Genomic DNA, 15,252 nt, shown 5'->3' with positions numbered 1-15,252 from the left:
GAGTGCTAGAATGTGGGCTGGCTTGAAGTATTGCGGTGCTCTATTTATGACGCCCAGTTTTTCCCAAGTCAATTTTGTGTTTTATTTTCTAAAACTCCAGAACTCAATAGCTCTGGTTAAGTTTTAGGGAGCTCTGCGAAACCCTTGTCTGTCCACATCCTGTATATTTTGTGTATCTACAGTATCTGGACAAAATTGTCTATCCCCCAAATTCTCCCATTTGTAGAGTTACATAATAGCAGATACGATTCTCATGTAAATCTGTAAAATATAGTATTGACCAAGAATACATATGTTAAACACAACATTGCCTCAAGATAATTTAATACAGGCAGATACTACACAATGGTTTATTGTATCTAAAAATAAAAATGTATGCTGATGTCATATTAATGAGTACATATACTGAATAATGTTGCGTCGGAAAGTCGATACCTACAAACCCATGCTCAGTTGCTAATCACTAAAATAGCTCAAGGTGATTTACAAGAAACTCTGGCTGAATACAGCATCACCGAACTGATTTGGCTTTAAGATCGAAAGAGAATATTTGCCGCTTGCAAATCTAATACAAATTGTCTGCATACAGATGTATCAAAATTGTTCGTTTCTTAACTTATAGTTACGATGAGCCTAGATTTGCCTGTTTTTAATAATTGAATATTGATGAAAATTATTTAAAGATATGTTGGAAATCCAATTACAAACATTTTATCAAATTTGTAATATTTAATGATAATTTCAAAGTTTTTAAGTAAATATATTTCTCAACAACACAAAAACCAATAAAAATCAAGTTTTCACTTCTTCCGTTCAGTCTTAAGATTTTATTATTATTTGATTAAGACAGTTTATTTGCTTGGGTTATTGCTATTAACATTACGGTAGGCGTATTGAAAGAAGGTTGGAGGACATTTTGAGAATAAGGAATTTATTTTCTCAAATATTTTTATATAATTTCTTAAAGTCGATTAAGTCATCACATGGAATATAAAACAAATAGTCCACTAAGGGAGAAGAAACGGCGCATGAAATTCTCTTAAGTATACTTTTTTGCGCGCTTTAAAGAAATAACCCAATTTACACAATATTGTACTGTGTCATTACGGTCTATATAATAATTACAACCTAGGCAAACTATCTGATCGTTACATATTCCGGTGTTTAGTACGCCATTTTTAACAGAATATTGATATTTTTTTATTATAAAAGTGTACACATTTACACTAAAAGCTATTTTGTATATTATAATGCCTTAGTAGGCTTGGTAGCTCAGGAATTTGCTACCAAAACTCCTTATTTCTATTGCTATAACAATGACAATCACTTTTTACAGGAAAACTGCGAATGAATGAAAATCACAATAATTATTTATTTCACTAAAATGTTATGGTAGCACAATTAGGCGACCTTCAGCAATCTCTTCCAGGTAACCTAAAGGTGTAGGAGATTTTATTTATAACTTGACAATGGGCAATAAATTAACATACTATAGGATGTTACACAACATACACTGTGAAATATATATACAAAAGAAGAAAAAAAAGTGATGACTTTTGAGGACGTATTTAAATTTTGTTTGATATACTAACAAAGAACGGTCATAATATTAATTTATTTACTTTATTAATAACTAGTTCGTTATAATTTAACTCATTGAGCGATTTTCTCTTCATGTTCTCTTACGATTGAATGCGCCATTAACTGTTATCAATTAAAAAGCTCAATACATAGCGTATCGTATTTCAAACGAAAGCCTTGGACTTATTTTCTCATAATTTGCCGGCAAAGTTCAAAGAGCCATAATAAGAACACATGATAATACGGTTTACGTTTTGACGACATCTGCTGCATTTCTTGCAGAGATGAAAATTAAATAAAGTTAAATGCGGATTCGATCGCAGTTTAAAATTCTGTTATATTTATTAGGAGGGCCCGTTCACGTATTTCCCTATTGCGTGTGACAATCCGTCGCAATCAGGTCGTAATAAGCAAAAAACGACTCAAATAACTGTTTTTTCTGAAAACATCATCGCCGCAGTCATCGTTCACCACGACCACGCTAAGGTTATTTTATAGGGTTTTGAAGACCTCAAATATGGAACGCATCCAACACACAGCCCAGAGCTTGCACCTTGTAATTATGATTCAGTTTACAAGCCCTGACGAAGCGGTTAATGGGTTCAAAGCGAATATTGGAGACATCCTACAAGAAGAGAAGAACTGCTTTATAGAACAGTTTTAAACAAGTAAAAGTGTGTAAATAGTGAAGGAATATATACTTTGATAAACCGAATATATAATATAATTAGCGTAATCCAGAAACTTACATTACTTACTTATTTAGCTAAGTATATGACAAATATAACATATTATAAGAATTAAGTTAAAACATTGATTTATTTGTACCACAAATTCTTATTATTTGATGTTAAAGTTGCAACGGCGATCAGAGATTTTCAAAACACACCGAACGAGACTTTAAATTCAACAATATATTGAGGGCAGAATGCATACGATCCTACGGAAAATTACCCAGAAAACTTGGAAAACTTTGTGAAGAATCTATATGGGTAGTAGTAGGTCCTAGTGACAATAAAAGTACAGAAGATCAAACATAAAGTGCAAGAGCTTACGCTCCATTTATACCAGAAAGCAAATATGAAAATTATGCATTCCTGTAAATTGAAGGATTAATATCGAATCGAACGTCTAGTAAGTTACATTTTGAAATAATTAACCAAAATATAAGAAGACTCTGAACAAACTTACAAGATGCAGCCACCTCTGTGCCTATCGGTGGCAGGTCCCAACCATGGTTTGACCTCTCCTGCAAAATGGCCTCTCGCCGAAAGCAGGAGTGCTATCAGGCTTGGGTCAATGCGGTGGTATCTAAGGATGTGAATTCCAGCGAACTTAAAAAACACTTCAATCATGCCTCCAGGTCTTTCAAAAGAGTTATTGCTGACGTGAAGTCGAAGCACATTGGCAGAATTGGCGAGAGACTTGCACGCCTTCCCTCGGGAACTCGTGCGTTCTGGTCGCTCGCCAAGGCTGTCCAAGGAAATTTCTGCCAGCCAGACATTCCGCCACTGCACAGGGATGATGACTCGCTGGCCCATGACACGAAAGAGAAAGCTGATCACCTGGGCTCCCTCTTCGCGTCCAACTCGACTCTGGATGACCAAGGTGCACCACCACCGCATATTCCGCGGTGCGATTCATATACGCCGGAGGTAAAAATCCGGCATGGTGCCGTGCTTAAGGCGCTTCTCACCTTGGACATTCACAAATCGAGCGGGCCCGATGGCATTCCCCCGATAGTGCTGCGGACATGTGCTCCGGAACTGGCGCCGGTCCTTACCCGTCTTTTCCGGCTCTCCTACTCATCAGGCGTAGTCCCGAAATTATGGAAGGCGGCTTTTGTGCACCCGATCCCTAAGAAAGGTGTACGCTCAGATCCGTCCAACTACCGCCCCATTGCCATTACCTCCATTTTCTCCAAAGTAATGGAGTCGATCATCAACCGCCAGCTCTTGGGATACCTAGAGGGGCACCAGCTGATCAGCGACTGCCAGTACGGTTTCCGTCAGGGTCGCTCGGCTGGTGATCTTCTTGCGTACCTCACCCATAAATGAGCGCAAGCGGTTGAGTCGAAGGGAGAGGCGTTGGCGGTGAGTTTGGACATAGCGAAGGCCTTTGATCGGGTGTGGCATAAAGCGCTTAAAGCGAAACTGACATCCTATGGGCTTCCCGAGAAGTTGTGCAAATGGGTCACTAGCTTTTTGGCTGATCGGAGCATCAAGGTTGTTATCAACGGTGCATGCTCCGACTTAAAACCCATAAACTCTGGTGTCCCGCAAGGCTGTGTGCCATCCCCTATGCTGTTTCTTCTGCATATCAATGATATGCTGCAAGTCAGCAATATTCATTGCTATGCAGACGACAGCACGGGGTATGCTTCCTACACCGGCCGTGCCAACATGTCCCGGGATAGCGTCGACGAGAACCGGATCAAACTTGTGTCTGAAATCGAGACTATGCTTTGCAAAGTCTCGGAATGGGGCCGACAAAATTTAGTCCAATTCAACCCCAAGAAGACACAAGTTTGTGCGTTCACCACTAAAAAGTCTCCCTTTGTCGTATCCCCTCGATTCGAGATCACTCCTCTAACTGCCACAGCCTGTATTGGCATACTTGGCGTCGATATATCGAGCGACGTTCAGTTCCGTGGTCACTTGGAAGAGAAGGGCAAACTGGCCTCTAAAAAGCTTGGTGTACTCAGAAAGGCGAGACAGTACTTCACTAAAAGCCACCACCTGCAACTTTATAAGGCGCAATTTCGGCCTCACATGGAGTACTGTTCTCACCTCTGGGCGGGTGCTCCCCAGTACCAGCTTCTTCCATTTGACCGCATACAACGAAGAGCGGCTCGAATCATCGACGATCAAGTCATCTCCGATCGGCTTGATTCTCTAGCATTGCGTAGAGATGTGGGTTCTCTCTGCATCTTCTACCGCATTTATCACGGGGAGTGCTCAGAGGAGCTGTTCGGGTTGATTCCAGCGGCCGAATTCCACCATCGGACATTACGTGCAAAGTACCATCCGCATCACGTAGACGTCTGGCATTCCACAACCGCGCGTTTTCTTCGAAATTTCTTGCCTCGCACAGCCACTTTGTGGAATCAACTACCGGCAGCGGTCTTCCCGAACAGATACGACTTAGGGACCTTCAAGAAAAAAGCATACTCCCACCTTAAAGGCCGGCAACGCATTTCTTGACACACCTGTTGTTGCGGATGTCCATGGGCGGTTGCCTCACCTTTCCCCATCCCGTGAGCCTCTTGCCCGTTTGTTTTCTCATATAAAAAAAAAATGCATGCAGAGGTAACATTGGCATGACATCAATAATGGTAGATTTATTTTCCATTACAGAAACAGTCTGCATCGAGTCAATTTAGCTGCAGAATTTAGTACTTCTGATTACATTATTATACAAAGCAATCGTACGGACGGTCGGCACGGCTAGGGGGCACGTGTGTCGTGGTCACACAGCGTATCAAGATTCGAGGTGCGATCCGTTTACGTCACACGTTACTGTGATGTTATAATCTAACTAACTATCGAAACTCGAGCATTTGAATTTGTTAATGTTACAGCACAATGAAACAAAAAGTGGCCAAGTGCCAGTCGTACTCGCCCATGAAGGGTTCCGTAGTAGCAAGTAACATAATATTAAAAGTTTTATAGAGAAGAAAATGATATTAAATTATTTAAATGAAAAAGGCAAAATACATTGCTCAAAATCATACAGTGCAAATGAGCTCTCATAATTTAAACATATTTAAAAAAACTTCTTACTAGATCTCGTTCAAACCAATTTTCGGTGGAAGTTTGCATGATAATGTACATCATATATTTTTTCTAATCTATATGGGTTCCGTTTTTTGCCATTTGGCTACGGAACCCTAACAATTTATTTTTAAAAGTCTAGTTATTTACATTTATGATTATTTTATTTACAAAAGCCTAGATGAATTTGCTGAATACTAAAGTATTATATCTATTTTTATTCAAAATCAAATTTTGATGGTAATAAGTTACCGCCTAATAGGTAATAAGTTATTGCTAAGGCAATAAAGGAAACTTTGAGAGCGGTGCGGAAAAAGTTTATAGCTTAGTGATGTACAAAGTGCGCAAACTCAAGTTTGGCCGAAAAATTCGGCAAACCTTGACAGTAGGAGCCACTGCTCTATATGTATAGTTGGCGCCTTAAATTAGCTGTGTATCCTGAGCGCTGAAATATAAGTTTCAGAGTTGCAGTACCCCAAGGCGTGGCAGTAGAGTGGACTAGTATAAAGTGCATCTTAGCACAGTTACGATATCAGCTGGCAGATGCCCAAAGTGGGCTTTAAACTCAACGAAACACCACGAGCAATCAATTAAATCATATGGCGGATATTATTACAGTAGTTTATTAAATTATATTAATTATAAGCATAAGACCTTCTACACCCATATGCTTATAAAAAGGTTTCAGGGTTTGGATTCACTTAAAATTTATTGCCCACCTAAATGGAAAATAAACGTATGTAAATAATGATAGATATCAAAGCCTTATTTTACCAGAGTCGGTGTGATTCACGGCAATAATCTAGTGCCATTAGCGTTTATTTTGATGGCTTATGATCTTTCAAAGGTAGTTCAGTATGGGAAGTGCTTGTACTCTTTACGAGTCTGCTGACTTTAATCTATTATTACTTCATAATATGCATTTAATTAAATAAAATGGCGTTAAAACTTTGGCCATTATCGACAAAGTTGTAGAAAGTGACTAAACATTCGTGTGGAAATTTTAAAAATAGTGCATAGCCTAGCTCCGAATCTTTAAATACTATCTTGTTTCGTTTCTTCAAATAATCTTACAATCTTTTTTTATATAAGTGAGGCCAGCGTGCATCTTTGTCGGCCTTTACGGTGAGAGTAAGCTTGGATATCAGTGAGTCGTATCGGTTCGGGAAAACTGTATACGGCAATTATTGATTCCACGAAGTGGTTGTGCGAGGCAAGAAGATCCTCGCAAAACGCATGCCTGAATGCATTTTGACGTATTCTATCCTGTGCTTGACTTGAGACTATCCGCTGACGTCACGCGTGACGATGTAAATGACAAGCACTTCCCTATTGCGTGTGAGACAAAGCCGAGGTAAATATACTACTACTATATATATTATATTTACCTAAATTGATAAAGTATATGTTAATATTCACCAACGTTTGCTCTCCTAGCGTAACAGTCACGGCCCACATCATAAATCATTGCGGTAATGATCCTCTCCAGACTCCGACCTTCGTGAAATATGACTGCTATTAGCAAATCCCAAGTTGTATACGTAATGCCTTTTTTAATAATATGTAACAGGCCAAAATAACAGCATTACGACGGTGATCGCTTGTTATCAGGTTTTTCGTCTTTATTTCGTAAAAATTTTGATTTGAATTTGATGACTTCTTTCAAATTGCATGAGCTTCAGCTTCAGTTAGTTAAAAGCTCTTAGTATACCTAATTAACGTTACATATATATTCTCATTATTTTAATAATAATTAACTTCCGGATTTCCCCAATTTCCGCTATATAAAGCTTAGATAATTAATATTTTTACTGATGATTTTTAATTTGAGCTTCAGTTGTCTTTATCGCATTTATTGTCTCGCCCGCGTGAGCGTGACGGTTAATCGTTTAAGAATTCTTAAATCTGAAAAATTTAACAGGTCTTAGGACATTAATTTCGTAACTATTATAGTCAGACTCATAACTTAATTGTGATTATAATCGCATAACATAATTGTGGTCACAATGACAGTATTCATAAATCAAAGAATAAATAGGCTTTAAGATAACTTAGTATGAGACTACCACTACATATTATAAAACAAGGTCCTCCGCCGCGTCTGTCTGTCTGTTCGCGATAAACTCAAAAACTTACTGCATTGATTTTCATCAATGGATAGCTTGGTTCTCGAGGTTTTAGTATATAATTTGTTAAGTTCCTGAATAGATCTTTCTATTCATTAACGATATTTGTTAGAGGTGTTGGAACAATCAGCCGTCTGGGCGCATTCAATGAAAACCCTTTGAGATTATAACAAAATAATGTGTGATGGAATTATGTGTAATATATAGATCTACAGAAAAGTCTGCGATGCCAATGTCGATCTCTTAAGGATAACATACTATATCCATTTGGATACTTTAAGAAATTATCAATTATAAAGGGGTAATGTAAAAGCTATTTACACAAATACGATATTAATCCTTATCATTTTATTACTACTACGATGGCTTTATAGACAACATTATTCCCGAATACTTAGGTGCATCTTTTTTTTCTAATGACAGAATAGCGTCTGTCGGGTCCGCTAGTAAAAGTATAAAATGGGGCGATCCGTCATGTCAACTTAAACTAGAATGACGTCACGTCTTAGTTATCATCACTACGTCACTTGAACATCGTTATCATTGATCTCTGTGCCGTTACGTCATAATGGGCTGCCGTGGTACCTACGCCCGTTTTCGTGCATAATTCCAAGGGCTATAGGACACCAAACTAGGCACCTTACAGACACCACAGTCATGTCGCGTCCGAGCTGGTCGCGTCATCAAATTGGTTGCGCAACCGAAAGGACACCGTAACTCTTCATAGTGCTGCATATATTTTGTTGGTAGCGGTGACTGGTTGCGCCACCGTGGTGTCCCGGTGTAATATAGCCCTAAGTAAATTCGTGAAAATACATACTTTATTACGCAATTATATATAATTAAGCTTAAAACTTAAAATGGCATATTTTCAATATAAAAATAAAAAGACAGGACAGTTCGGTCAGATTTGCGTTCGACCTTTTTTGGAGAGACTTGTGTGGTGCGTGTTCACGCACCAACACAAGTCTGTTCACGTGCATGACGCATAGACCAGCCATCGTTTCCCTTGCACATAATATCTTAGGCAAGGAAACGAGCCACCCCACGACGCTGCCACGAACAGTAAAGAAAAGTAAGGTATACGCTGCTAGCATTGTCTGTCGTTAATATAATATAATAAATTTATTGTAGTCGTAAACAAATAAAATAAAATAAAATAATAACAATTTGACTAATAAATTATAATTCTGGCGTAAAGGAACCTTGACCTTGAATTAATAACCTAGCAGTTTTTGTAAACAGAGTTGTTTACAAAAATGTGTTATTCTTTCATCTTACTAACTAGACTGTTCGACTTCTATTTAGACTTGGTTTGTTGATTCCTTAAGTTACTGAGCGATAAAAGTGGACAATAGAGCGATAAAAGAGTATAATATTTCTGATTGCTACGATCTGTAATAAATAATTTACGGAATTATACTGGTATATTGCGTACGCGACCTTACATGTAACAATAATACCATTAGGCAGGTATATAGATACTAACTACATTACTAGTTACTCATATACATATAAAATATGAAGGTAGATATAATTCATTATATTATATTAAAAATACGTTTTACTTATGAATCCCTAACCAAATAGACAATGACTCGCTTATGCTAAATATGACGTCATATCTAAAAAAGACGTCTATTAAAGTATATATTTAAACTTCCAATATGAAGGTCAGCGATAACAGAATGTCTGTGCTGAGACTGCTTGTCGTGAAAATATATATATTATTTGACAATAATAAGCTTAAGACTCACTGAATCATTCTGGAACTTCTGGCTGATGATGATGATGCCTGGATTTCCAAGATGTATACACATGAGTGTAGCTGGCTCTGGAGCATGTTCTAGTTCAGGTGTCAGTTTCACGCTGAACTCGCAATGGCAATCATTCATTCATAGGAATGTTACTACTAAATGTTACCACATTAATTGAAGAAAAAAAAGAGCAAAAGATTTGGTTGAAAAATTTAAAAAGTACATGTCTGCTCACAGAAATGAGACAAGAATGGTATGTATAGGTGGTTACGTAAACCATTAATGCTTCTTAGGCATTCATTTTGGAATGGGTGGTAGTTTCGGACTCTCAATAAGTGATGTCACATCCTATTTTGAATAAAAATATTTGAGTTTGAATTTGTTGCTACTTCTATTGCTTACCCGACACATGCACGCCAGGTAGCATACACATGTCATTAATGATAGTACGTGCAAAGAGCTGTTATGCAAGTGTGCTAGCTAAAGGCATGTGTATTGCCGCCTTTACGCAAGTCACCAGTGTGTCTCGTACCTCGGTAAAAAAGTCGAAAGAGTAAAGACTAAAGAGTAGTATTCGTTGCCAGTGTGTCTATAAATATTATCGAGAGTGAACGTGTGCGTTATTATCGCTTGAGTATTTATTCAATATTAAAACTGTTACAGTGATAACAAACAAACATTTAATTTAAAATATGATACTGACGTGATCGTGTATATTGTACATTAAGGTATGACTGTACGCTTATTAAACTCTGTTCAAAAATATTCTAGATAAAGGAGCCAGCTACTTCGATTCGTACGAAGTTTATTTTATATTTAAGATTATATTGAAGACAGGTCAGTGGATGGATGAAAGTGTTGGGAAAGGTCGCCTTGGGCGTACATTCCTCAACCAGATTGAGTGTTGAAGTAACAAGTATCAGAGTATACGAGGGTTAATTTGAGTGGAGAAGTAAGCAGGGGAGGAATTACACCCTTGCAAATTGAGATTTACCTTGTGAGCATGCGACTGTATGATAATGTATTATTATTACGTAATTTAACCGGTTTGTGTGTGTTCTAGTAGTTTGTTCTAGTAGTAAAAATTAAAAATACTAGAGTTCTAGTATTTTTAATTTTTATTTGGGTCAATGCCCTAGTTCTCGTCCAATTGTGTTGTTAGTGAAGTTATCGATTTTGGAAGATGATTAAAAATATTTTTGTTACAAATTTGTCAATAAACATATTACAATGTACTCCTTATACTTTAATCCACTTTAATATAATGTATGATTTGCAGTTGTATGTCTAGTGCGTTGTTTTAAACGATTAATACAATGCTTAAAATAGCATTCATGCTAATTTATGCAAACCTAACAGGCTAGTTTTCAACGATTAACTTAGTATTTAGTAAGGACAAAGGGGTTTACTTTATTAAAAACATTAACTTATACATTACATATTTATTATGAAAAAAACAGTACATGCCAGTTAATATTTTCATCATTAAAATTTTATAAAAACATCTTAATTTTATCATAAATATATGCTGGGAATCATTTTTATATATTTGATTTACAAATTAATTTCGTTCGGGTTAAATGGTAGGCACATAAAATATATGATTTGCTGCCAGACTGCGTACGATGGTTCGGCAAATCCGATTATGTTTTTGGCTATTAGTTGTATTCGTAAGATTAAACTTATAGGTATTGATGAGATTTTCATTTACGCTATGTGGTCGTAAACACGAAATATTTGAAGTTAAACATTATTATTATTAATTTTAGTAGACTTATAACGAATTTTATTAAAACTTTTGAAATAAATACAAATTGAAAAAATGTTCAAACAGCGGTAACGTTCATTACTTTTACCGGGTTTTTACGAGACATTGGTTATGATATGGTTAAGCCGCACTCTTTCAGTTTCAATGTGTTTTGAATGCGTGTAAAGTAAAGCTAGTATAGGATAGCTAGCACAATAATATCAATTACTTTGTTTCAGATGAAGAAATTAATGGTGTTCGGTGTTTTATGCTGTTTATTTATCAGCGAAGCACGCGATCTCACACAAAAATCAGAAAACCAGCAGAGATCTCTTCGTAAGCGTCACATCAGAAATTCATACTGCTCGACACGTTACGACAGGGATAGAGGAATTGAAGATCGATTGGAGATACTTGACAATAGGATCAGAAATGTAGAGATTTTACAAAATAGAAATAACATAATTTTAAATGAGATAAATGACAATTGTAAAAGTCTTCTTCGGCAGCCTCCGTGTTTACTGGATGAGGAAAACGATGAAAAAACAATTAACAATACTAGCATAGACAATAGAATTTTTGTGGATCCGAACCAAATTTGGGGCAGCAACCCTGTTGAAGTGAGTTATGATTCTGAATATGATGATGGAATAAGACCACCTAATTTAAATCGGATACCTATGGAAAAAGTAAGTTGTAGATTCACAATCTTAATAGTATAAATCTTATATTATGTAATATATAAAATTATCGTGTCGCGGTGTTTGTTACCAAACTCCTCCGAAACGGCAAAGCCGATTTATATAAAAATTTGTGTGTCGGCTAAATCGGATAGGTCTGAGAATCGGCCAACATCTATTTTTCATGCCCCTAAATGATAAGGATGACCCACTAACTAAATAGTTTATTTTTTATTTTTTGACATTATTTTATTCTTATTTATTATGACTGAGCATTGAAAAATCCAATTTTTAATCACGATTTCAAGTTCAATAATTATAGTACGATAAATTTTATGTGCGATATATTTGGTCGGTCTGAGAATCGGTCGTCATCTATTTTTATAGCCCAAATATTTTCATATTTGTTTTTTTTTGTTTCTTTCATTGGCAATACAATGTTTGCTGGGTCAGCTAGTATACTATTAGTCTGGCCATAAATACTGTGACAATTAAAAATAAACAAAATACTACATTTGAATTTGGAATCTGTAATTTTTATATGATTGTGGAGTGGAGTTTTCTCATTTAGGCGCCAATACATAGTACAATATTTTAGGATATTAAATTTGAGTGGGAAGATAAAGAGAACTGCTGTGATTGCATTACACAAAGTAGGTATGGAGCCAAATGCATTTGTATGAGTAAAATATTTGTGTACCGGGCTATTTATAGGTACAATGATACCTCTGTTTGGTCTGGCCGTCTATGTAGTGTTGGTACGAAAAAGGTGGTCAAAGCAGTAGGGGAAATAATTCGAAGAAATCCTGTCCGAAAGCAAAAAAAAATTTCTCGGGAGATAAGCGCCTACTACACCCTAGTATCTAGATATACAGGAAATATGTGAATAATTATTATTGAGAAAATATTTTATACCTGCTTTCCGCCAATGCAGTATTTAACTGAGGATATAACACTTTATAGCAGCAAAGTACAAATTATAGCAGCAGAATTTTAACATATTAAACGGGCATAACCTTCACCAACAATATTACACTAGGAATCTTTATCAATGACACTTTCTTACATTTAATTAGACCACTTTTGAGAGAGAGGTGGCTGTGGTGGAGGAACGTGTGGAGACGAAAGAGGGGGAGGCGAGGAAGGGGGAGGGGCGAGAGGTGCGAGAGCACGTGTGCCGCGTGATTTATTATTATTATTTATCATTTATTTATTATATAATGAATATAAATGAGAATTGTATTAAATTTATCAATGATTTACTTTTTTATGGGATAATATTTTGAGATTTGTTAATGTATCAAATGTGTTCAGTAATCAGTAACTGATAATATAACGGTGTACCTGTGTAAAAAGAAGGAAAACTACGGTGCTATTCATTCGTTTCTGTTTATTTATAAAATGGAACGCTTGTAGGATCACCTCGTTGTCAGCCTGTCTATTTGTCGATACAATTTACTCAAGGACTCAAGTTGAAATTTCATAAAATAGTACATCTGCGATACCGTGATGATACAAAATAATCAAGCTTCGAAATAAATAGGAAGATAAATCCTCGTAATCATTTCGCAGGTGAACCAAATCATATAAATTAAAGGAAAAATAATCGATTTACACCAAGCTTCTTCAAGGCTTCCGGCTTCCCTTCTGGAAGAGAACGTCGCTTGTTGCATGCTGTAATTAAGCAGAGTTTGGCTGCTCATATATTTTTGTTTATATTCAACACCTGTATATCACCCAAATTCTCAAATAAGGAAAATTAATTTGAATTGAATTGATATTGTCGTAGACGCCAAGTACTACAATACCAATAGGGGAGTGTTCACAAATCTTGGGTTATACGACAAATTGAGCCTTTTTATCAATGAGCGCACAAACCTGTCTCTTCTCAGGTTTGAACTGGGCTAAATTTAGCCGGCCCCCTTCGGACACTATGTATAGCATAGAGTTTCAGAGTCAAGTTTATTCTCGTCTTCATCGGTACGCGAGTTAGATATTCAATTATTGCCCGTTTATATTTTCATTATAATATAGCATAGTTGGAAATGCAGTTGTGTAACAAAATATTTATTTAAACGAAACAAATCTTAATGAAACTATCATTACGTAGAAGTGTACCAAGAATACTGGCAGCATTTCCGAGTTGGATAGCTAGGCTGATCCGTGGACCGAAATAGCTGCCAGCGCTTGGCTTTACAAAATATTTTTCATAAAAAATTATATAAGATTATTACAAGTTTTACTAATAAATATTATAAAGTAAAACTATTTGTAGACTTTAGACGTGCTGAGCACTGTATTTTGTAAGTATTGTTTAATTGCCCCTTCGGGTAAAGTCGGCTTAAGTAGACTAATCAGTCAGAGTAAAATTGAGCAGAGTAATTTATATGCAATTATAATTATATACATAGTAAATGTTATTAGTTAACGAACATAGAACAAAAAATAGTTTTATTTCGTATTATTAATCTCGCCTTTTACAACAAGATCCCAGAAAACGTTCAATAGAAATTTATTACGAAATTCAAAAGAATTCTCTCTAACATAAATAACTTTCTTAATGATGCCACGGATTGGGAATGGAGCGACCGCCCTAAGGCTATTTAATAATATATTTTATGAAATGAAAAAAAGAAGCCCACTTAGTTTCTTGCGCCCATTCTTCTCAGGTCTGAGGCATTGGCTTTCAATAAGTGATATCATATAATAAATTGAATAAAAAGAATTTGAATTTGTGCCCGCTTTGACGTTGAACCCTAATAATATAAATATTTTTGTTGTAGCGGCGTACGACTACTACTACGACTCAGAAGCCAGTGATGAAACCAACCACCTGCCATGCTGCCATTCTCTTCTGTTGTGAAAACGGTGATGAAGCTCGAGAAAGATGTTTCTCGAGGTTCAGGTGCAGTGGTTCATATGGGACAGGACGAGCTTGCGAGCCGGAAACCATTAATCGGATTATTAAATTATATCATGATTACTATACGATATAAGACGAACGGTAGTTTGTATAACAATAATATACAGAACGAGGCCGAGATAATGTATGTTGGGCAAATAATGATATGAAAAGAAAACGAAGATATAGCAATGGCTGTAGAAATAATAGTTGGATGTTTTGTTATGTAGAAGTAGAGAACGACACAATTTTCGAATCAACGAAATACTAGCCTAGCAAATTATAAATAATCTAATACCGACGTATAAATGGTCTAAGCTATATAGTGATAACTAGCAAGCCGCCTCAGCTTCACACGGACATAAGATCATCATTGTCACATCACACACACTACATGTTCACACTACTTTAAGGAATGTTTTCCTATCCTTTAGTACGCCTAGTATTATATTCATACAAACATCCTTCTCTCCATCATTTTCATTACTTCGAACTCCTCCATCAGTACCATACTACATCCTTACTTAAAAATGAATTGAACCTTATACGTAAGCATAAACCTAAAAAATTTAAACATAACATAGGTCCTTATTATGAGCATTAATGGTGAAAGTGAACTAAGTACGTGCAGTCAACATTATTACAAATAAACGTGTGTAATAAATAAAAATAAAGTCAATTAGTAA

General features: G+C 36.2%; 1 protein-coding gene and 1 long non-coding RNA gene across 2 annotated transcripts in view; one reads left to right on the top strand and one right to left on the bottom strand.

Moving 5' to 3' along the window:
* LOC126967235 (uncharacterized) overlaps positions 1–15,252 on the bottom strand; it is a 272,244-nt gene that overhangs the window by 106,746 nt on the left and 150,246 nt on the right. The gene's annotated exons all lie outside the window — the stretch shown is intronic.
* LOC126967262 (uncharacterized) lies at positions 9,805–15,223 on the top strand. The gene is made up of 3 exons (XR_007729941.1): positions 9,805–9,965; positions 11,224–11,673; positions 14,448–15,223. It is a non-coding gene; the product is annotated as an uncharacterized LOC126967262 (long non-coding RNA).

Source organism: Leptidea sinapis, chromosome 12, assembly GCF_905404315.1.
Source record: "Leptidea sinapis chromosome 12, ilLepSina1.1, whole genome shotgun sequence".
NCBI lineage: Eukaryota > Metazoa > Arthropoda > Insecta > Lepidoptera > Pieridae > Leptidea > Leptidea sinapis.
This window is presented reverse-complemented; position numbering and strand designations above follow the sequence as displayed.